This window comes from Phoxinus phoxinus (assembly GCF_949152265.1).
Source record: "Phoxinus phoxinus genome assembly, chromosome: 2".
NCBI lineage: Eukaryota > Metazoa > Chordata > Actinopteri > Cypriniformes > Leuciscidae > Phoxinus > Phoxinus phoxinus.
In genome coordinates this window covers 51,614,532-51,638,772 of record NC_136877.1, presented here as the reverse complement: position 1 = coordinate 51,638,772, position 24,241 = coordinate 51,614,532, and the positions used below count along the sequence as shown (strand labels likewise).

General features: G+C 39.0%; 1 protein-coding gene across 1 annotated transcript in view; it reads right to left on the bottom strand.

Annotated features, from left to right (window-relative positions):
* Positions 1–15,731: 15,731 nt before the first annotated feature.
* LOC306993103 (serine/threonine-protein kinase Nek1) overlaps positions 15,732–24,241 on the bottom strand; it is a 61,048-nt gene continuing 52,538 nt past the window's right edge. The window contains exon 13 of the mRNA XM_079602595.1: positions 15,732–15,859. The gene's annotated coding sequence lies outside the window, so the exon portion shown is untranslated. The remainder of the gene's footprint in view (positions 15,860–24,241) is intronic.

Below are 24,241 nucleotides of genomic sequence, written 5' to 3'. Positions count from 1 at the left end.
ACAGCACCCCATCCATTTCTTAGGAAGGGTGTGCCCATACTGTTCAAGCTGTTGTCTCTCCGAGACATTTGTCGTCACCTGGACATGTGATATTTGTACCATTAGATGTTATACATTTGTTATTATTCATGATTATCGTGGTTTTACAGTGTGCTGTACCAGCCATTATTGCCCCTTGTTGGGTCCCTAATTTACATAAACATACGTCGCCTAATTGTCGTTTCACTGCCCATACATTGCCAAAGTCTCTAGTGCTGTGTTCTGATGGGTTCTGACTTTTGACTTTCTTTGGAGATAATTTGATTTCTATAGAATTTTCACATTCAGTAATTTCTACATAGTACATGGAATTAACCCTATTAATTCTCCTAAATTTTCAGTGATTTCTTCTAATTCCAAAAATCCTGATTACCTCCGTACACATATTGCCCTTGACATGGATCCTTACAAAAATACATGGTCTTACCCCATTTTCCCTTTGTCATTTTCACCTCTATATGCTATCATCTCGTGCTAGGCTTACAGCCACACTAATTAAGAGGATAAGATTTAGTGACCTATTGCCACACATTACAACCTTGTCAGGCGAGAAAATGTTCTTGTTTGAACGATATCAGTCCCGTTTCTCGATGTATTTTTGGTCTCAGGGCAGGTCTAGTTGATATGATCAGACAGGTTATTTCAATGCCCACGCCGTTAAAGTTCCACAAAGTCCTTGATACAGTTCTGACCACTCCTGAAATTGCACAATCGTCTCTTACTATTGATTCGTCTGCTCTCCAGTGACGGTGGTTTTCAAATTGGTAACCTACGGGATGACACGTCTCTGGTTAGTCTGATCTCTGTTTGGCACTCGTTAGCTTTGAGTGGGATTCTTCTTCCGTTGCAGCTAGCCGCATGAGCTGATGCTTCTCGACTTTCACCGCATTTTGAGTTGTCAGCAAAACCTGGAATGGTCCCTGTCACCTTTTCGCCTTCCAATGCTTTCGTCTCAGATCCTTTATCAACACGAACTCTCCTCGCCGAATGCTGTGCAGGGCCGTCTCAGCTGGCTCTGGAACTGCTGCCTGGACCTGTTTTGAGATATCACAGAACACCTTATCCAGCTCAACACAATATTGCAACATGTCATGCTCACAAATAGTGGTGTCAGGCAATGTTCGAGGATTTCGTGCCTCCCAGTCCATCTGAGGTGGGCGAGCAAACAGAATCTCAAATGGTGAGAGCTGTGCGCGTCCCCTCTTTCTCATTCTCATGTAAGTTAGCTCCTCCCGCTTCCGGATGTACCCAGGAATGCTTCAACTGCTGAAATTGCACTGTTTACAAAATGTGAACCATTGCCACTTAATAATTTTTCAGGATTTGAAATTCCCATGGTGGGATAATTTCTTGTAGGAATAGGTTTGCCATTCCTTTTTTAATCTGCCTTTGTTGTTGGCATGGCTTCTACCCATTCTGAAAACATGTCGACTGCCACTATGCAGTATCTCTTTTTGTCAGATTTTGATAATTCAATATAATCGAGCATTACATTTGAGAATGGTCTCTGCGGCCTGGGATGCCCCCCTGTCTCATTGCCTGACCCCTCCCCACATTGTTAATACCACAAATCAAACATCTGCTGCAAAAATCTGCTGCCACTGTGGAAAAAACTTTGGTAAATCAGTTATTTTGCATAATAGTAAACATCTCCCTTTGTTTCTGGGGCCCCATTGTCCATTTTTATATTCACGGCCTGCCTTCTTCCATTTCTCTTTATCATAGGCAGAAGCGTGTTGTTCTAATCGCTTCTGTCACCTAGTTCCTCATTCAGCCGTATTGCTATGGTTATCCGAACAGGAAGTCGAGCTGCAGCCTTCGCTGCTAAACTCTGACACCCTGTTTTCCTTAGAAACGTCATCACTACCCGAAGTATGAGCCTGGCACTTACAAACTGCCACTTCCTTTTTAGTGGATACTGCATTTTATTTTGCCTATTTTCAGATTTAGGCTTTATTTGAATCGGCTCGCAATCTGCAATCAGACCTACATAATTTTATCAGTAGCCCATAAACATTTTGGAAACTCTCTCCAACCCGTCTGTTATGACAGGGAGTTGTGTTAAACTCAGTCTGTTTAGTTTCACTTCCTCATCCAACACTGTGACTGCTCTCAAACTTCTGTGTTTTCATGACATGGCTATTTTTGGTACCTTCATTTTGGCAGATCATTCTTTTTTTTTATCTATTATGACCCAGTCGGTCAGTTCATGGCACCTGGCCATGAAGGGACCCGCGTCACGCCATTCAGCCTTCACTGGTTTGGCCAGTGATATATGGCTTGTGCATTTTCCATGTCATAAAACACTGTCTGTTTGTCAGTCAATTTCACATTCAAAACACCATTGGTCAGTTCAATACACATAGTCAGTCGTCACAATTTCTATGTCAACATTATCAATGTCAACATTAAATCATCGCTGCGCATATTCATCATCATGATCAGTGCTTACATGAGAAGTGCAATGTAAATCTGAGTCTCTCATAGATTCAGAAGATGGCAACACTCTGTCATGAGCCGCTTTGTGGTCAGACATGTGTCAGAAATTTGCCATTCATATACAAACAGAGAAAAATCCTCTGTGCTTTCAGTTTCATGCGTCATTCTCATGTCAGCTGATAAGCCCTGATCACCACAGTAAACAAAAAACCCTACTTACAAAGTAAATCCCTTCGCATTAAATTCACTGGGCATAACTTAGTAATTAAAAAACAATGCTTAATTTTTTATTCTATTTTTCCCCTTCAATTGAACACTCAAGGGTTTTCGAATATGGTTCTATGGCCACATGACCAGTTGCACCTCTGTAAGAAGTCGTCTTACCAGAGAGTGGAATTGGTTTTTCAAACTCTGTGGCTTTAATTACAAAATTGGAAGCTCCCGTGTCAAAGCAGAAATAGCAAAGATGCGTCATTAACATTCATTTCTATCAAGGGTAAAGAAAAATTAGCCTTATAGAAAACCCTAGCAAGCAAGTCTTCATTGCATAGAGCAGAAATCAGAAAATAAAGGTAAATTATACTCATCTGCTGGAGAGACAGGAACCCCGTCGCTCACCCCCTTCTCCTTTCAATCCGCCTGACCCCCGCCTTCACCGTGTGGGCACTCATCCCGCCAATGTCCTTTACGTCTGCAGTTAAAGCATATGTCCGAATCATTTTGTCCTCGTCTCATTTGTGGAAAGCTTCGTCCTCTTCCACGACCCCTTCCTCTGCCTCTCTGGTTCTGTTGGTGATACTGAGAATTGTTGTTGTTCATGTGCACACCTTGCATTGTCACTAGGGCTAACGCAAAGTCTTTATCTTGCTTGGCTGCTTTGATTTTTTGCTGTGCTTTCATGACGTCTTCATGATGTTTTGCATGTCGTCGAATTTCTGCTGTAGAGGCAAGTTGCCATCCGACACAGCTCTTTTGAATTGCTTTTGAAATGTCACTGTCCAAGCCATCTAAAAACAAAGTCTTTAGGTAGTCATCGTACGGGTCTGACCCCACGGCTTCTCCTGCTGGTTCCGCTGCAGGGGGTCTTTTATCAATACCACCATAACGATCAAAGCACTCCTTCAGCCGTACAAAAAATGCTTCCGTATTCTCATCTTTTTCTTGGGTGCACTGACGGATTTTCTGTACGTCTAGAGTTCGTGGAAACGCCTCAGAAAGTGCTGAAATGATTGAATTGACCTTACCCACATAATCAGCATTATCTTCGTGGCTGTACTCGATGTTCTTCAAACGGGAATCAGCGGGCCATTTACCTGACAGCTTCGCCATTTGGACTGGTCCGTATTTCAGAACCATCAATCTCCACAGTTCCCCCAGAGTCGGTCTAAACTCCTGGCAGAAAATGGCTAGATCAGCGCCCAGTTTTGCCCCACCCGCTTCTAGGTTAGGCAGATGTTGAGACGCGCTTTTCAGTTCTTCTTGTGTCCATGGTCGCATGACCAGAATGGGTCCCGCTGCTCCCGCCACCTCAAGCATAGGTGCCTGAAGTTCACTTTCGTTGTCATCCTCTGTCTCAGAGTCTGCACCGTCTTTCTTTGATCGGTATGGTCGGCGCGTTCGTTGCAGACGCTCCCGTCTCTTCGTTGACCCACTCAATTTGCGTTTCACGGAAGTTCGTGGGTGAATACTTAAGTCTCTCAGGTTTGATCTCACCATTTCTTCAATCTGCTCGAAGTTGTCCCTTGGCCGCTTTGCGCCGTAGGTGGTCCCAGAGCGTGTTGCTGATTTTGATGCTTCGTTGTTACTTTCATCTTGGCGAGGACTGTAGAGCGGTGGTGGTTGTAGGACTGGAGCATTCGGAACTGCATGTCCCCGTGTCACTGCGTCAGCCGGAATCAGGTTAGGATTGCCAGGAGGTGGAAGATGAGCCGGATACGTCCCGTCCTCCTCTCTCAGTCTCGCACAGCAGATGTCAAAAGGGGAGGAAGAAAAAGCAATGTCAGAGCAGTCATTTTTAAGATTAGATAGCGCTTTTCTTGATGCGCTTTTTCTGTCTTCGTCAGAGAATGATGGTGCGATGGCTCGGCAGACTTGTTTCTGTTGTCTGCGCGTTGCCTCTTCCAACCATCTTTCTATGACTATCCCACAGTATTTATAATGTCTTTCTTTGTTCCCCTTGACAACGTGATTCGACCAATTCTCTTTGGTTTTTGTCAAATGTGACACGCTTAAACCCCCATTGAACCCATAATTTTCTTTTAAATACGGCACATATTCATGATACCAAATTCCTATTACTTTGTCCATTATTTTGTATGAACCCTTCGAGAAATCAACCTGTTCTCCATCCTTCTTTTTTGAATTTCCGTTACCCATTTTTATTTAAACAATTTTGTTTGTTCAATTTCCCTATAATTTTGTTAATTTATATTTGCTAATCAATTTTATTTTATTTTTATTTTTAGTTTACGTATTAAATTTTATTACTTTATATTTACCTATCGATTTTCCTCGCGCAGCCACCCACGCTCTCTTCTACGTATTAAATTTCCCTCGCGCGGTCACCCACGCCCCCGCCAACATCCGTCGATGCAGGTCTTTCAAACTTGCCTAAATTCGTCAATGTAGGTCTTTCCCAGACAACCTATGTCTGGTGTTTTGGGAATTTACTAGGCTTATCCCAAAACGTGACTCTTTTAGGCGAAACTTTAATACGCAAATAATTTTCTTATTTACTACGTAAATAATTTTCTTCTCACCGTCTTGTGAGTCTCACTGTCTGTGAGTTCTTGGAATTGCGTCCACCTAGGTCGTCGTGAGGAGTTGAACAATTCTCTTTCCTTAAACTTGAGGATTTCGAGCCGTAGAGTGTTCTCTCGGGATGGCCAGTCAACTGTTCCCCTCACGACGATCATCGGTTTTGCAATCGCATCCTCGTCGCCATTTGTTGTGGAAATTTTCTATATATTAAAACCTGGATGAAGGAGACAAAGTCGATTCTCAAGAGATTAAACAAAGTATTTTATTTCATGCATGAAATAAGACGTTCAACATACAGACAGCGTCTGATATGAGAAGGTCTATGGCATTCTCACACAGAGAGCATCTGACATGAGAAGGCGAAGGCTAGTCCCTTTCGCCAAGGTTATATACCCTAACACACCCTGTGTAAAAATCCTTTGTTACCTTAAATGGAGATGTCTTAGCTCATTAGCTCATGTCCAACCCAAATTCTAACTGGTCTGAGCAACGTCATGTCTGCAAAAGTTTCCTGTTTCTTTCTGCTGCTCTTCTTCACACATCTCGTCTATCTTTAGTTCGATCAAAGCTGAGCACATCTTTTCACACTTGGAGTACAAAAGTCACTTGCTACTTAGTTCTTCTTAGAACATATTGTTCCTGCAAGCCTATTCCAACTTACAGATATAAAACTTAGTTTTATATCTTTAATAATGTGCTTTTGATTATATTCTTTTAAATGCTTATGAGTAAAAATGAATCTTCATCGTTAATAAAAGTTGTACCCATCTAAAAGTAAAAGAAACACATCTAAATGTAAAATTTCCATAACAAGCTGCAGGTGATGTTCCTTCATCCACGCCGAGATGTCCGCCAGACAGCTTGAGATACCTGTAGCTACTGTGGGATCATCAGGTGGAAATGAGAGGTAGAGCTGGGTGTCATCAGCATAGCAATGGTAAGAGAAGCCATGTGCCTGTATGATGGGTCCCAGTGATGTGGTGTAAATGGAGAAGAGGAGCGGTCCAAGAACTGAACCCTGAGGAACCCCTGTAGTCAGTTGATGTGCATCGGATACCTTGCCACTCCATGCGACCCTGAAGGACCTTCCTGTGAGATAGGACTCAAACCAGTGGAGAGGAGTTCCTGTGAGATAGGACTCAAACCAGTGGAGAGGAGTTCCTGTGATGCCCAGTGATGAGAGGGTGGACAGGAGGATCTGATGATTCACAGTGTCGAAGGCAGCAGACAGATCCAGGAGAATGAGAACTGATGATTTGGAGGCAGCTTTTGCGATCCGTAGGGCTTCTGTGACTGACAGCAATGCAGTCTCGGTTGAATGCCCTTTCTTGAAGCCAGATTGGTTTACGTCTAGTTGGTTGGTCAGAGAGAGGAAGGATGTTACTTGGTTGAAGGCAACTCGTTCAAGTGTTTTCGCAATGAACGGTAGGAGAGAGACAGGTCTGTAATTCTCTAAGAGTGATGTGTTTAATGTGGGTTTCTTAAGCAGTGGAGTTACCCGAGCCTGCTTGAATGCTGTAGGAAAAGTGCCAGTGTGGAGGGATGAGTTGATGATGTGTGTGAGTGCTGGTAGAAGTGTGGCAGAGATGGCTTGTAGAAGGTGTGAGGGGATGGGATCTAGAGGGCAGGTGGTAGGGTGACTGGAGAGGAGAAGTTTAGATACTTCTTCCTCGGTCATTGGAGAGAATGAGGAGAGAAGGTGTTTCGGATTGGGAGGGGTTGGACTGGGTTCCTGTGTGTGTGGAGTTGAGAACTGACTGCTGATGGTTGTTGTTTTGTTGGTGAAGAAGTTGGCAAAATCATCAGCAGTTAAAGAGGAGGTGGGTGGTGGTGGAGGTGGACAGAGGAGAGAGTTGAATGTCTTGAAAAGAGTTCGTGTGTTAGCGGTGCTGTTGATCTTGTTGTGAAAATAAGAAGATTTTGCAGCATGAACATCAGCAGAAAAGGAAGAGAGCAGAGATTGATACATACTAAGGTCAGTATCAGCAGCATGAACATCAGCAGAAAAGGAAGAGAGCAGAGATTGATACATACTAAGGTCACTAAGGTGAGTAAAAACAGTGAGTGACGTACATCGCACAGTAGACTTTGCAGGGTACAAATGAACGTGTTACAGCATTTTTTTATGTTTCTGCAGAGTTCCCCAGCCTCCTCGTCCACCAAATGACGACAGGGTTCAGCGAGCTAACTCCGCCTGCTGCGCTGCACCTTTGAGTTTGCCCATCTCAGTCACGACCCATCATGCCAAGGGGAAATGGTGCCTCGACACATCTCAACTGCATCATCTAGGCCTTAGGATGGTTCCACAAAGAATTGACTGCACATACAACATGAATTACTTCAAACTAAAGATTCAAATGTACATACAGCAAAAGACACTGCATCTATTTGTCTCTCATTAGTAAATCCAGGATAAACCTTTCTCTCAAAATCTTTAACCTTACAGTTCATTATTTTTTTTTATTACATTGAATGGTATTGTATTGTATGATGTTCTGTTTTAACAATTAAATATGACATAAATCATGAATTAGTACACAAATGACATGCTTGTAATTAAAAAATATATATTATGCCTTATTGCTTAATAACAAGTAACTTAACGTCTCAAAACATACCTAAACATGCAATTTCTTTAATCAGGATAAAAAATAAAATATATGAAGAAAGGGGTTTGATTGATTACTTATTTAATTGATTAATATTTATACCAAGTGCACACAAAACATAGCTAGCATTCTTCTGTCATTTATGGTTAAACTGTTAATAAGAAAGTAGTAATAAATACAAATGTATTTGTATTAAAAACGACAAAACATTTATCGGATAGATGTATGCTCTATGCTGCGCTACTATACGCTAACTAAAAAAACACTAAGAACGAGAAATGCTTAAATTAACAATATAGCTTCGGGTATATACTATTATATTAAACATATAAGTAAAAATACATTAATGACTCGTTATAACGTAGGTCAAACGACTTCTTTAATTATGTGATTTGTAACCAGGCACTAAAGCGATTACCCATAAAACGTGCTTTGAACCAATCGGATTGCTGGGGTCCTTAGCCCGGACCCATCTCTTCACCCGGACCCATCTCAATACCACACCGGAAGCAGTAAGCCATCCGGGAACTTCTCGCCTACTCTTTTATGAATACTGATGTTTCCGAACGCACTGCTTCCTTCACGTACTGTTTTCGCCTACTATATAGTAGGAAAGTAGGCATATTCGAACGCACTTAAGTCCGAATCTCGCGATAATTAGTACGTCACCCAGGTAATTCTCGCCTACTCTTTTGGAGTCATACATACTTTTTCGCTCGCCTACTCTTTTTCCCATACTAAATAGTAGGGAAGTATGCGGTTTGGAATGCAGCCTCACTGTTGACAATCTATGAGGGTGGGTTGATGTTTATCAGGGGTTAAAATATATCAGGTGTACATGTGTATCTGCAAGTCTGTTCACAGGTGCGTCCAATGTTCCTGATGAGCCAGTGGGACAACGCGATTGGCAGATCTACAGAATAAAAACAAGCATGCAGTCCTCCCCAGGTTGTTCACTACGACAGGCGCTGTAACCCGACAAGCTCGACCATCTCTGTGCCTACAAATCATCCTATGTACGACCCCAGGCAGTGACGACCACTGTGACTGACTCCTGGCAGCGAGAGGTCTACAATATCGATCAACGCGCTCTATTGTCTCCTGAATGAGGGAAGTGGGAATTCTAATCACTGATGAACGAGTGAGCACTGACGCTGTGTTTGGTTAGAACTGATTTCCCTTCCCCTGTCTCGCAGCTCGGATCGACGGTTCCAGTTTTCCCCCGCTGGTCATTCTGAGTGTAGGCTACTGAAGATCTTCCGAAGCCGGGACTTGTGTCACTGCAGCTTACCGCTATATCGCCGTTAGCGCCTTCTACGAGCGCTGAGTGAGCGGGGTCGTGAGTGACTTGACTGTTAAGCTCGATTTATGAAACTCTGCTAAATGCATAATCGTCATGTTTTGCTCGTTTGAATTTATCCTGGTATTGTGGCTGCTCGCCTAGGTTTTATTTGTCAACTGTCTATTGGCATCCATATTGGAGTAAATTAGTTTGAAGGCTACTACTAATGTAGTTTTATATAGAATTATATCTCTTAAAGGTGTGGGGTTTATTTTGAAGTGGTTACACCTGAACATTGTTATACTTGCTATTTGCTTGCTGTGTAAATCTCACGTGTGATTATGCTGTTATATATTACTTTATTAGGGTAATTTGTGGGATAGCCTCTGTTTATTCGCTGGCCAGCCAGGGGGCGCCAGATTATAACATTCCATTGTGCCATTTAATTGGAACAATAATCTGCATTTATTGTGTGGGTTGTCACCTTTGTGGTCATGCATACTATAGTTTTTAAACTACTATTTAAATACATGTTGTACTTTTTATAAAAATTCTGTGTATGTCTGTTACTTGTGTATCACAAGCAAGGGCGAAATTGTCAATCACACATTGGGGGGGACAGCTGTGGGACTTTTTGTGTTGGCGCATGCACACATTTTTTAATCAAAATAAAATAAACGTCAGAGTCCGAATGTTTGTAATTGTATAACACAACAAGGAATTTTATTACATCGGATCGTCAAACCAACGTATACTCACCCTATAATGATTACAGCATCGGCATCAATTACAAGCCTGAATTGACAGCAAAGCGGCCATGATCTCTCTCTTATATTCTTCTATAAACATATAGTGGCTATAAACATTTTTATTAAATTACTGTTACAGGATAACAATTTTCTAATATCAAGTCTTGAGCAATGATAGTAAAACAGTTATGTAGCCTACTAATCAGGGTATCTGCAATTTTTTTTAAGTCAAATTTAAGGCTTTTTAAGACCTTTTTAAGACCTGAAGAAATCAAAATTAATACTGTACATTAGGGGTGTGCAATATTAACAAAAAAATATCTCTATATTTTCAAAGTTTTGTTGATAATACCATTAGATGATATTTTACTGATTTTGTACTGGTACCATGGCTGGTTTAGGCCTGTTGTTGATAGCAGACTCACGAAGATATTCATATTTAACATATTCTATGCAGTGGTTAGTTTACAGTAGTGACCGAAATTAACATTTTTATTAAAGGGCAATATTTGCCACCTTAAATTGATTTCCAGGGACATTTTCACCTAAATATGGAAATTATTTCTAAACGTATTTAGAGGTATGCATCACCTTTTATGTCAAATTCTAACATTCAAATTAAATTCTATTAGAATAACACAGCACCACTGTCAAATTAAATAATTACATAAAAATCCATCCTTGCAGTGCAGAGGTGACACAGAAGCGGCATCCGAACTGGCATTACTATATATTTACACTTAATGTGCAATTGCATAAATAAAGCTATTCATTAAATATGAAACTAAACCCGCCAGTAGGTGGCAGTAAGTCACTGTCTCAATAAGCGAGTTGTTGGAGTCATTTATTCAACCGATTTGCCGATTCATTCATTCATTGAATCAAATGATTCATTCAAAACGCGGATTTCAGTTTTTTTTTTTTTAAATCGCTGTCTGTTGGACTTAAGTTTCATTATGAAATTCTCGTCGGCGAAATAAAAGGGGAAACAAACAATATTGTGTCTAAAAAGTAACACACAAATGTTAACTTTATTGTTAATTTAACCGTTGTATAAAATAAATACAGTTTGTAGGCCAATGCTCATACAGTAGGTCCTATTTTCAAAATGCTGTATTTAAAAAAAAAAAAAATAGGAAGAATATGTTTGCATCACAATTAAATTCTTGACACATCTTGACAGGGCGCTTGACAGGGCAGAGAGAGAGAGAGAGAGAGCGAGCCCCGGCCGCGCGCGCGCACTCACCCGAGCGCTGTCTGCTCTCTCTCTCCCTCGCGCATATTAATCAAAATCAATTGATACGATGGTATCGAGAGAGAAAAAACGTACAGTTACGTTAGCTAGCTGTCGGCTATAGCTTGTCAATAGTCCCTCCCATTCATACAAGCTGTGTATAGTAGGCCTATTACAGGCGAAATTCACAAATTCTACAATTCGAAATTCTAGTGAAATTCACCTGGTCGTTATCTAAGGGATTATGTCAGCCAAATACAGGATATTTACCATTCATAGATAGCCAAATGTCTGTCAGATTTGGCGCTCCTAGCTCTTCTTCTGTTTGGTTTTTCCTAACTCACGGACGGTGCACGAGCTACTAAAGGTATAGGGAAAACATGACATGGATTTGGATCATGTAGCCTACTATACATTAACAAAAGCCTATTTCTCCTGAAATCCATGTCATGTTTTCCCATTACCTTTAGTAGCTCGTGCACCGTCAGTGAGTTAGGAGAAACCAAACAGAAGAAGAGTTAGGAGCGCGAAATCTGTAAGTAAGGCCAGTCGAATGGATTTGGGAAATAGACCGGCCGGGATTTTATATTTTCGGACATCGATATTGCCCGCATAATCAATCATACAGTATGATCAAATATTGGGGGGGACAAATTGTCCTTCTTTGAATATTGGGGGGGACGTGTCCCCCTGTCCCCCCATACAATTACGCCTATGATCACAAGGGTAAAAGTCCTGCATGCCCTAAGTATTACGGTTACACTTGCACTTTCTGAACTAAACGTTTCAGATTCATTAGAGCATGTCACCTCCTCTAAGAAATGAACATGCTTGTTAGTCCCATCGCTGTTCAGCATTTTGGGAAACATAGACTTTTTAGAATTTAGCTTAGCCTTGAGATTTGCATTGTTTTCCTTGTAATTTTTATACTTTTTTCAGTCAGGGCTAACTGCTCAGCTAGTAATTTATCAAGCTGTGTTTGGAGATCTTGAATCTTTGCCTAAGACTTTTTTGCCTCTGCATTTTTAGATTGCACTTCTTTACATTTAGCATCTATACTTGAAGATAGACACACAGTTAACTCCTTGTTCAACTTATGAAGTTTAAAGCCTCAATTATTTCACCATGTTTTGATTTCTGTTGATGATTGGCAATTATGTCCCACCATTGGAGCATTTCCTCATCTGGGCATTTAATTCCAATGTAGTCTTTCTTGAGTTTACACAAGGTAGCTCAACTGTTTTGCTCCATAAAGCAAACAATACGTCACTGTTATCAGATATGTCCCTTCCATCCCTGAGGAGATCTGAATGTTCACGGTTTGTACAGTAATGGGACTATTGAAGCTTTTTAAATCCTGTTTCATTCCATTCATGCAAATGTAGACTTGTCCTATCATACCATTAAACAATGAAAATAGACTTACCCATTCCATGGTCAGAAGGTCAGCTTTAATCCATTCATAAGATCAACTGTGAAAAAATGTCCTCATTCTGATGGCCGATCAAAGTAAATTAAACGGCACTATCTATAAGGGTGGATTTCCTGCAGGGATTCTTTTCTTGGGGGTGGAAAACAGTAAAACAAATGTCTATGTTCCTTTCAAATATCTTTATTTTCAGTCCTACATCATCCTTTTCTTGTGCGGGCCCATTTTTTTTCCATCACTCCTCGTCACATGGCTAAAGACTAAGGGTGTCACGATTTCGAATCGAAATCGATCGAAATTAAGTCACAATCTCGATCATCGAATTAAAAAATGGAATCGTCGATGCTGCCACGCCCCCATGTCACGTTCGGTCGGCTTGTCAAGCGGAAAAAAACACGCGTGTTGAAATGCTGCGAGTCAAACTTCTCTGGGGTCCGCACCCGACGAGAAGCGCCGCGTCTATGACAACTCGAGGCATCGCACACACCGGACGAGAAGCGCCGCGTCTTTGACAACACGAGGCATCGCACACACCGGACGAGAAGCGCCGCGTCGCGTTCATGACAACTCGAGGTATCGCACACCAGACGCGCGCACTTTCTCAGTTTATGACCTGCAATATGTTTATGGACATTATGGAATTAAGATCATGTCCATGTTATGAGACGCCGAATGGCACCGCCGGTATGTGTGTGTGTGTGTGTGTGTACACAGAGAATAAAGTGTTAGAATTTTAAAGACGTGGCTCTGCGCGACGCATAGATTTATCTGTTAAACTGTTTGTTTGTTTGTTGTGAACTTGAATGTCATCTTCTGTGAAGAAGGGGTTACAAAGGAGAAACTATCAAGTACTGCTTAAGTTTCCAATTGACTGAAGATATAAGTTATTGTTACATTGTGTTCTTAATAAATGTTTTAAATGTGACATTTGGTCTAAATTTAAATTTGGTCTAAAAATGGCATAGCAACCTGTGCTTTGAAAAAAAAAAAACATTTAAAAACCGAGAATCGAATCGAACTGTGACCTTAGAATCGAAAATTTAATCGAATCGAGGATTTGGAGAATCGTGACACCCCTACTAAAGACTCATCTTTTTCGGCAACACTTGATCCATAAAAACCAACACTCTTTACTATTACTTTACTTTTCTATTCTATATCTACTAAAAAATGGTTTACTGCGTTAGACTTAAAGGGGTGGTTGATTATGATTTGACTTTTCTAACTGTAGTTAGTGTGTAATGTTGCTGTTTGATCATAAACAACATCTGCGAAGTTGAATAGTTCAAAGTTCAAAGCAAAGGGAGATATTTTATTTTTAAGAAATTGTTTTTTAAGGACTACAACAAGCGGCTGGTAGGAACTACACGTCATTCCTCCCGGGTTAGTGACATCACCAACCATAGAATCTACATAAACCCGCCCCCAGAACACGATTAATAGATTATCAAGATATCAGAAATGTCCTGTTGCTTCTACATGTTGTCACTTCTTGAGTCTCTCCATCATTGTCTTCGGTTTGAGTGAAGTAATCGGAGCTGCTAACACAGCATTGATGGGTCGGTCATGAACTAATCTTTAATATGACTCGTTGTCTCAGAGAGTGATTTGTTCATTTCGTGTTGACCGCGCATGCGCAACATCCTATGGGTTCTGTACTGGAAACAGAAATTATTAGTTCATCTCTCGAGTCTTCGGGTTCGGGTTCGGGTCCGAGTCTTTTATTCTTAGACCCATTTTTTTGTTATTTTGTCACGTGATGAACAAATGACTCGAACCCTAAGTCGAAAACTTGAACTTATCAATTCTGTATCCGGTAGGCTACTACAGATTGCATAGTTCAGTTTATGAGGATGTCACATGATGAACGAACGGCTCAGATCGGGAGTTGAGGTAAACTACAGCAAAGTTCAGTTTATGAGAATGTCATGGGATGAACGAACGGCTTCGGGAGGTGAGGTAAACTAACAGACTGCATAGCCTGAAGACCAAGATAAATTAATAATCATTTCTGTTTCTCATAATTTGGCATTTTCCTTGCATTTCATTTTTTCTTATTGTAAATGCGATCAACATTTGATTTGTTTGGGGGATTTGGTTAACATGTAACATTTTAAATACATTCTGCTGAAATGACTCGAAAAAAGATTTGTTAATTTTGATGAACGATATTCAAAGATCAGAGTCAGTAAAATGATCCGAACTTCCCACTACTATAACACACACAAGCTCTTAAAGCTCCGCCCCCTGTGCCGGGAGCAGCAGCTCATTTGCATTTAAAGGAACACACACAAAACGGTGCGTTTTTGCTCACTCTCAAAAAGTGACAATTTTAACATGCTATATACAAATATCTGTGGGGTATTTTGAGCTAAAACTTCACACACACTCTCTGGGGACATCAGAGACTTATTTTACATCTTGTGAAAAGGGCATTATACACCATTTAACTGGGACTTGGATATTGTTGCCCTATTGTTAGTTTAATTACTTCTATTGTTCTCCTCATTTGTAAGTCGCTTTGGATAAAAGTGTCTGCTAAATTATTTAATGTTGAATATATTTACATTTACATTAAGCAATTTAGCAGACGCTTTTGTCCAAAGTGACTTACAACTAAAGCAAGCGAGTTATCATGAAGAGGCAAAAACAACTCAATGTAAATGTATAAACAACAGACTTGTTTTTATTTTGCTTCATGTTTATTAAAGACACATTTTATATTACATTTCTGATCCAGTGAAGTTTTCGTTATTTTTAAAAATCTGAATTAAAAGGAATATTGTCATCTGCAGTTTATATCGGAAACATTTTCTATTGACAATATTTTTCTATTATTTGTATATTTCTTTTGGAATTTGACTTTTAAAAATGTACCAACAAATCACAAAAACATAAGTTTAAAACACACCAAAAATGAATGGTTTAACAGAAATCCATAAAAAAAAACGAATCCATAAACAAACTGTGTTATAGAAAACATTTGTAATTCATACATTCTCAAACACTAATATTGTACATACATTTTTGCGTGAAAGCTTTACGAATGTAAAGCTTTTAACCACACACACACACACACACACATGCAGGCACGCAAGCACACGTACATAAAGCGTATCTTAGTCTGTATTTAAAGGTGTTTATTGTACCTTATACTTTTTATTTGGGCATGTTTATGCAAATTACTAATCCCAGATGTGCACAGAAATATTGAGAGATACCAAATTAATTAACTTTAGAACAAAATGATTTCAGATAAGTTTCCCTTTGCATATAGATACAAATAATGTATATTATATATATTATGTAATATATATTGTTTTATGGTGTCTCAAATATCCTTTACACCTTTTACCTATTTTTCCTTTATTCTCAGGTAGGTAAGGAAAGTCGAGTCTGGACAATAATATAAGCATTCAAAATACTTACAATTAGTTCAGCAGACTTCCCTGTGGTCAGTTCTCGCTTAAGGTCCTTAAATAATTATTCAGACAATAACTTGCCAATAATATAATATAAGTTTTATTAAAGTTAACAAGCGTTATATCAAAGTTAAAGTTAGGTTACAATAATAATAAGTCTCAACAAACAGCTGGTTATACAGACGTCGAGGGAAACTGCGCTATTCAGAATCCAAAACTTCAGTCTCTCTCTCCGCCTTTTATATGCAGCTTCCGGAAAGCAGATTCCAAACTCTCTCCTGATGTCATCAATTGGAGTTCTGCCAAGTTCTTGGTCATGGCTCTCAGCTGCTTACGCAGGATCCTCCTACGTCGCCTCCGATTTCTCTTCCTCTGCTTTCTTCTCTTAATCGTCTGCAATATATACTTCATCTAGTACATTTTCATTTATCATAAAACTATTTCTAATACATAAGTACTTTCTACTCTAAATCAGTTAACACATACATTTCATGCAAGTAAGTAATTCTCTTAATAATAGTAAAATCACACAGTACATATCTTCATCATAACTAATAGGGTTACATATATCTATTTTAGCAAAAGCATTATTACTATTTAGGTTACATCACTACAAAGCAAATCAAGCATTAATCAAGGCAGTTTAATTGCAAAATCATCCTCTATATCAACACCCACTGCTTTGCAATTTTTAGCTGACTTGATCTCATCCCATCATTTTCAGGCTAAGGTATGGTTCAACTTGACCTTTAAACTTGTTATATTTTTCCAGAGACATATACACAGTGCCATCTTTCATCAGCAAATTGGTATGATGCACATCCATATAGTTTTTAATCCAAATTCGATCATATTTACGTTTCATTTGCACTTTATTTATCACCTGTCCCTTTGAGGCGTTAGCAAGTGGCCAGATCTTTGTGTGCTGTTTAACAACTGTAAGGTAACGACCAAATCTTGTTCTCAAAAGTCGTACATTTGTAACCTCATGTACACATGCTCCTATAAGACGCCCCCAAGGATTTTCACACAAAAACGTACGGCTCCTTCCCGACCTTTGACATTCATTGCAAAAGCCAAGGCAGGGAATCTGACACTCCAAACAGACCTGGAGTGAGCGAGCCGCTCGTTTGGTATTCGTCTCCCCAGGGCGTAAGGGTGCGTTGGTCTGAGTCTGTTTTGACTGCATTGGCTGAGTTGGAGTTTGACCCTCCTTCTCCAGGAAGTCCACAAATTTCTCCGCCTAAGACAAAAAGCAGTTCGTCAAACTTGACTACTTTTATAATTTCAGCTGTGAATTTATTATGTAAGCAGTGCACAAAAATCTGACTTTCCATCTTCCAACATTTGTGCGCATCGAGATCGTTAAACAAATCCTTTTGATTAAAAGGTTTTAAATTCTGTTTAATTTTTCCCAGAACATCTACATGCAATCCAGTCATCAATTCATAAGATTCAACAATATATTCTATCTCATCAAAATCATTTACCCACATAATGAATGCATTCTTGAAAAAACATTCCTGGCATAAATCTCCCATTACAAAGTTCACTTTACAGTCAGTAAGTAATTGACGACATCTCATACAATTGTCTTGTCCAATCACAATCCAATAATTAAATTTTCTTGTCAATAATTCTCCACCTGGAGCTCTCCTTAGTTCCTATAGAAGCATATTGAAAAAAAAATTTAACCAAATTATGTTTCTTCTTTATTCATTCGTAAATTACTGAAAGTCACATATCTTATTCAGTTTCCATCATAACTTATGTATACATTTTTATAATTAATAATCCACATATATAAAATTAAAACAGTATAAAATAAACTTTAAAATACCTAAGTATAAACCCTCCTTTTTATTTTCTATGTTATTTAATTTTCATTATTCGTAATCATCTTATATCATATATTTGCTGTAAGTATGAAAAATAATGTATTACCAGAATCTCCCACAAATTGTCATTGCCCGTAGGCCCAGAAACAGGTTTGCTAGAAGCCATTGTCGCTCGTTCGTGCACGCTTCGTGGCAATAAGTCAAATGAGCTGTATTACATGTAATTCACAATTATAACCCTGAGTGACTGACCCCCCTTTTCCGAGAAGTACTACTTTCGGTCAAGGTTGTTCGTGGCACCTTTTTCTCAATGAGAGCCTGTTCGTCGTCTTTATCAGTCCCAAACAGGTGCTTGATACCGTTAACAGTTGCAGAACAAAGACCTTTTAATATCCCTCGAAGAAGACCTCCCATTCCTGTTAATTCTAACAAAATCAAAATCCCTATAACAGCTCCTATAATTAAAATTACATACCAATTATCGATTATCCATCGTATGGCCCCAAAAGTGTTCCCAATAATATTTTGTCCCATATTTACAACAGTTTCAATTGTTTCTTTGGCTTTTTGCCCTACTATTTTCCATCCTTGTACAATCTTTCCCGTAAAATGACTAAAATCTTTTGTTGTCCACTGTCGGTAGCCTGCATGTAAATTAGCATATTGTAGTCTGGCCACAGCCCAGTATAATGGGTATGGCGGCATGCACCGTCCTCGGTCCTCTCCAGCATAATTGTCTTTATTATTCATATATATCGGTTTATAAGACGTGACGTCATGAGCCAACATCCTATTAATCCCTTGATTAATATCCAATCTTCTAAGATTACTGTCCAATGACATATTTAAATACCCCCATCCTGGGTAAAGAAACGTTTTCCTCCCCGCAAAGTAATAAACGGTCCATAAGCTTCTGTCAATGGTCAGAATCTCTTTATCATCCAGAATGCCACTAATATTGACTGTCATTTTATAATTAGGTTTAGGTATAGTCTTAATATTGTGGTATTCTGGAATTTCCTTCGGAATCGCCCAAATTATTTTAGTATCATTTGCGTGTGATCGCATCCTTACTATAGGAAGTGGATAATAAGCACCAAGCCAGGTGTTTTTGTATTTAATACCCATTCCTTCATGAGAGTCTTTGTTGTTAACCGTAATCTTTTGAGCTTTTAAGCTTGTCACTTCGATACTTTCTAAAATATTCGTCCCTGTATCACCAAATAAATCCCACAATCGGAATTGTATTATCATTTGATCAGTCTCAGTACCGTTTTCAGTAAGTACGTTTTTCCACAAGTCACTATGTTTCATCATTATTGCTACCCGTAAACCTTGCCATGTTTGACCTCTTGCGTTTCTCCAAAAAGCTAACCAATGTTTATTTTTGTTTTCATGTGTCCAAGACAGTCCAGCTCGCGCCATATAATTGTCCCCACACTGCCACTTTTTAGATTTATAGTCGCAAGGACAGATAGTAGTAAGATATTCTTTTGACCGTTCAACACAATCTTGGTCCTTAATCATTGTCTTATAAGCATTTAACGCTCTTAATCTCCAAAGTGTGTGTAACTTCCAATTATACTGAGTTCCATCACACATATTTAAATCGTTGTCCGGGCAGTCTTCCCAGAATTTATCCGTTATTATGCTGGCCTGGTACAGCATTCTCGAACCTCTAGAATATCTACTAATTCCTTCAGTAGTTTCGCCTAATCTAGTTGAAGTATTAAACCAATTAATCCACGAAAATGGATCCCATAATTGTTTCGGCGTTTCATACATTGTATACTTGTTGCCAGTAAAGTATTTTACACAATTCCTCTGGAATGCACGTTTGGGATCATACATTCCATTTTTTATACGTTGTGTTCCTGCGTCTGAGTCCAGCGGTGTTGATATAATCTGAGTTTCTTTATTTGGCATTATAATGTCATCCTGTGCATCCCTGTAACAACCTTGTTGTTCTCCAGGTCCAATATAAACTATGTCCTGCAGGCGGTGCCAAATCCAAATTTTTCTTGTTTGTGTAATGTTAAACGGGCTGGACCTCATTCTACATTTCACCACAGTATTTTTACCCACTGTAAAATTTTTAACTATTTCCTCACAACGGCTACATTCCTCCAATGTTTTACTCTCACATGGGCCTGTAAAGAATTTAGTCACTATAGTACAGTTTGAAACTTCTTTAACCGTAATCTCATCAACGAGAATCAATTTTGTAGTAAAATCTATTATAGGCCAAATCCCTGTTAAAATGACCACCCCTGTCACCAATAATATCGTCAGGCAAGGTCTCGGTAAACAGGGTTTGCGCCAGCGTCGAATGGTTCTCGCCCATTTCTCTCTGTCATCTCCATCACGTAGCAACTGCATTATTCCTGAGGGAAAAAATAAATAAAAACAAAGCATAATAATAGCAAAAACAAATAATTTAAACCACCCTCCTTACGAACCCCTTGTTAATCAATTAAATATTTAATCTTGTGCCAGATCAAGATCAACAGCACAGGCAATAATTTGTGGTTCAGAACTGGTAGTCATATTTAAAACAACTTTAACCATTATTTCAAATCTGTACGCAAGCAAGGCCGCTGTTTCTCCCTCCAATATTGGCCTTTTGCCAAGAGATAACGCAGCTGCCTGCTTGTCCTGTGTCCAGAATTCAATCGGAACACACAGAACTTTGCTTCTTTTCAAGATTATCTTATTTGGACGTCTTTCTTCATCCAATTGTCCAAATTGGCAACGCATATAACCATTTGTTTCATCGCATTCACTGCGTCTCGGAAAATCTATTCTTGGTGCCCTTATTTGCTGCGCTACGTCACTTTCTATCAGTGCTCTAGCAATGGTACCCACAGACCAGATAATTCCAGTTCCTTTATCTGGCTGGAATGTTCTGCCCTTATCGTCAAAGCAAGTTTTCAAACTGCCTAGCTCCGGCCCCAACTGTTTGGGATCCACCAACAGCCACTTGCTGTGAATGTCATCCGTATTTCTTTTCAGACGATATGACCATAAATAATCGACGCCTGAATTTCCCAGCTGTTGTTGATAATTCGTATTATCATTATCAATGGTCATTCCTGAACCTTCTATTTTTCCTTTGCTAGATAAATCGCAAAATGTCTTATTCCAAGACCAAATTCTGTGTTTGCTATATACCAGCAACCTATTGTTTGCAATATCATCAAGACATGTCTGGCATTTAATCCACTTATGCCCTGTCCACGAACAATCACACACGTTTTGCCTAACTCCAAACCGCTGTGTCATTATTACTTCTATTTTAGGGAAACTAATTCTACATTCTTGGCAGAGAACACACAAAGCTGCTTTAATTCCTCCAGGGTTTTTGTAATATTGATCTTTCGGTATTTTTGGCATAGTTTGAGGTGTACAATGTATTAATTCCTTCCTGGATTTGGGCTTGCTCATCGCTGGCCCTTCCCAAAAAATATACTCTCCAAAATTTCCACAAATAACACACATTCCTCCGGAATATGCTTTATCACATTTTATGTTAACAGATTCATGTAATCGGCCTGTCTGCCTGGCTTTTTCATGCTCTATATTCGTTGCTACATAATTAGCATCACATTTTGTCAATAATGTAGTTTCAATTCTGAGCACACCCCTCTGGTTATTAATTTCAACTAATTTTAGCAGTTCATCCTTATGCTTTTGGTAATCTGCCTGATTAATCTCAGTTGTTATTCGTTTGGTTTTGAACAAGGACCAGAGACCTTTTGCTCCAAATTCCATTCTCAGCTAATTCCACAGTATGTTTATCAAGTATTTTAACAATTTTATCCTTTTTTGTAATTAAATCTTTAAAAGGTTTATTTTTATTTTTATTATCTAACCTTATCCAGACGAAATCCCCCACGTGGCAGGAATCTGCAGGCTGTTCTTTAGACGTAGTCGCTCGTTTGATCTCTGTAAGATTAACATAAAACATTAGTTCTTCTATATTGTCATCCCATCTATCGTGGTTGCAATTAGCACGGATCCAGCTCTTTATAATCCCGACAGATCTCTCAGCTATTCCGTTTGATTGCGGGCAGTACCTTACTGACTTTATTAAACTGATATGCTTGTCAGTTACAAAATCTTCAAACTGTTTTCCTACAAAATATGTGCCATTGTCAACCCGAATTCTGTGTGGACGGCCCCACGCAATCAGTAAGTCATTGACAGCTGTAATAATCGCAGTTGCTTTTGTTTCTTTTAACGGCTTTCCCCAAATTCGTCCCGTGAAACCGTCTACTGCAACTAATATATATTTATTACCAGCCTTTGACCTCGGGATTAAGGGCCCTGCGATGTCCAAAGACCATTCCTGGTTGACACTGTCTGGCGTAATGGATCCAAAATCACTTCTTATTGTCCTATTATAGCCTTTGCGCATGCAATGTTCACAATTTAACCTTATATTTCTATATTTCTGTCTCCAGTTAGAAATATGTATTTTATTATCTGTCAGAACCTTGCCAACTAAATTAACACTTGGGTGTTTAAGCTGGTCATGTATTTTCTGTATTACATTTGTTTCCGTGTCTTTAATTATCACTATGCGCCTCATGCGCGCTAGTTTGTCAACTTCATTATTTCCTATGGCTAAAGCACAGTCTTCCTTAGAATGTCCTTTCTGATGTATGACTGTAAGATCAAATTCACCTATTATTTTCTGAATGTCTTGCCACAATGTTGCGTGTTCGATTGGCCTACCTTTCGACTTGTTATATCCATTTTCTTTCCAGATATGCAAATTGTAATTAATTCCTGTTGCCACATAAGAGCTATCCGTGACTAGTATGGCTTGTAAAATTCCCATTTTCTGAAGCGCTGTTAATGCCTGGAACGCTACCATGAGTTCCGCGTACTGGGCTGTGCCTTGCACCATTCCTCTTCCTGTCTCTATGACCTTGTTGCTTTGTTTTAGAATGAAAGCCCAGTGAGCTTCCTCATCTGCCATCGTTTTTGAACCGTCTGTAAATGCAACTGTAGATTTATAAAGGTCTACTTTCATTTTCTGGCATTTTTTAACCTGTTAACCTTCACCAGAGCGAGGACGCTCTGAAGCGTTTTTTTTTTTAAATAGTTCAAAGTTACTATCAGATTTAATGTTATTACCTTGACAAACTATACATCATTAAAAATATATAAGTCTCACGTTTCAGTATTTGACCACTATTGTATTCTGAGAAACTTATAGTGACAGTTATGTCTTAATTTGTGTCAGGATTTATGTAATGAAAAAATGAGTCGATACCTTTAATATGAATTATGAGCGTCAGCTGCTCCATTCAAAAAAAACTCCGGTGCTGTTGTCTTGAGAACGCGTGACAAAACAACGTTCCTCAGGGCTTTTTGCTCAAAAATGTGCAGATTTGGAGAAATATTGATATATTATCATAGGTTTACATCATATTTCTATAGACAGGAATAATATTTATTGAATTTATATCCAAATGCGTCGGTGTATACATAAAGAGCGCTGGATACTCTGATGTACTGTGTTTTCAATCCATACAGCAGAATGAGGGCGCTCTATGCACAGTTTTTTCCAAATATGGAAGCTCACGAAGAAGAACAATAACCTGTGACCTTCCAGGACGTCACTGACATAAACACAGCTAACGTTAGCTTTCAGAGATCGCTATAACATGCAGATAAAGATGTTTTGAAGACAATAAACATGATTGCAATGATATTTGATTTACCTGTGTTCTTCGAGCCATGTCAGGTATTTTTATAATAATAGATTATATGTATAATGTAATGCTAATCGGTATAGACTTTACAATAGTGCAGAATAATATCAAATCATATATTTTCTGTCTGTTTTTCTTTTCTGAAGCCAAATAAGCTCATAGAAGATTATTTAAAACACTCGACTTGCACTATAAAGTAAGTTTGGAGCACAAACGGGGTTTTAATCTCATAAATTGTCGTGTATTGATGGTGTGCTAAGCTAACATGCTAGCTAGCTCTCTAGTTGCACCTGCCATCTAGCTGTTATTTTTTATGATTTTTTTTCTAAATCGGAATGCTTACTGAAATATTTCTTTATTTAAGAAAGGCATTTGATACAGTTTCAAATGTGAAGTGAAGATTATGAAAGAAATTAGGGGGTGAAACACCGTGATTAGCCAGTCGTTAGCGATTATAATGGAGACAAAGGAAAAGAATATTTATGGCCATAAGCCGGCTGGAAAGGTGTAAATGTGTGCAGGAGAGAGTGACACTGAATGGGGCTCGTTTGCACCACAAAACAATAGAGACAATAGACTGAATAGATGCTAATAGATGACAATAAACACAAGTTTGCATTTTAGAGTCAATTCAAAATAAAGTCATTTGAGATGATCTTGAAAAACATTTAACAAAATACAGAGTTTTAGACTTATCACCTTCAAATTTTAAATATA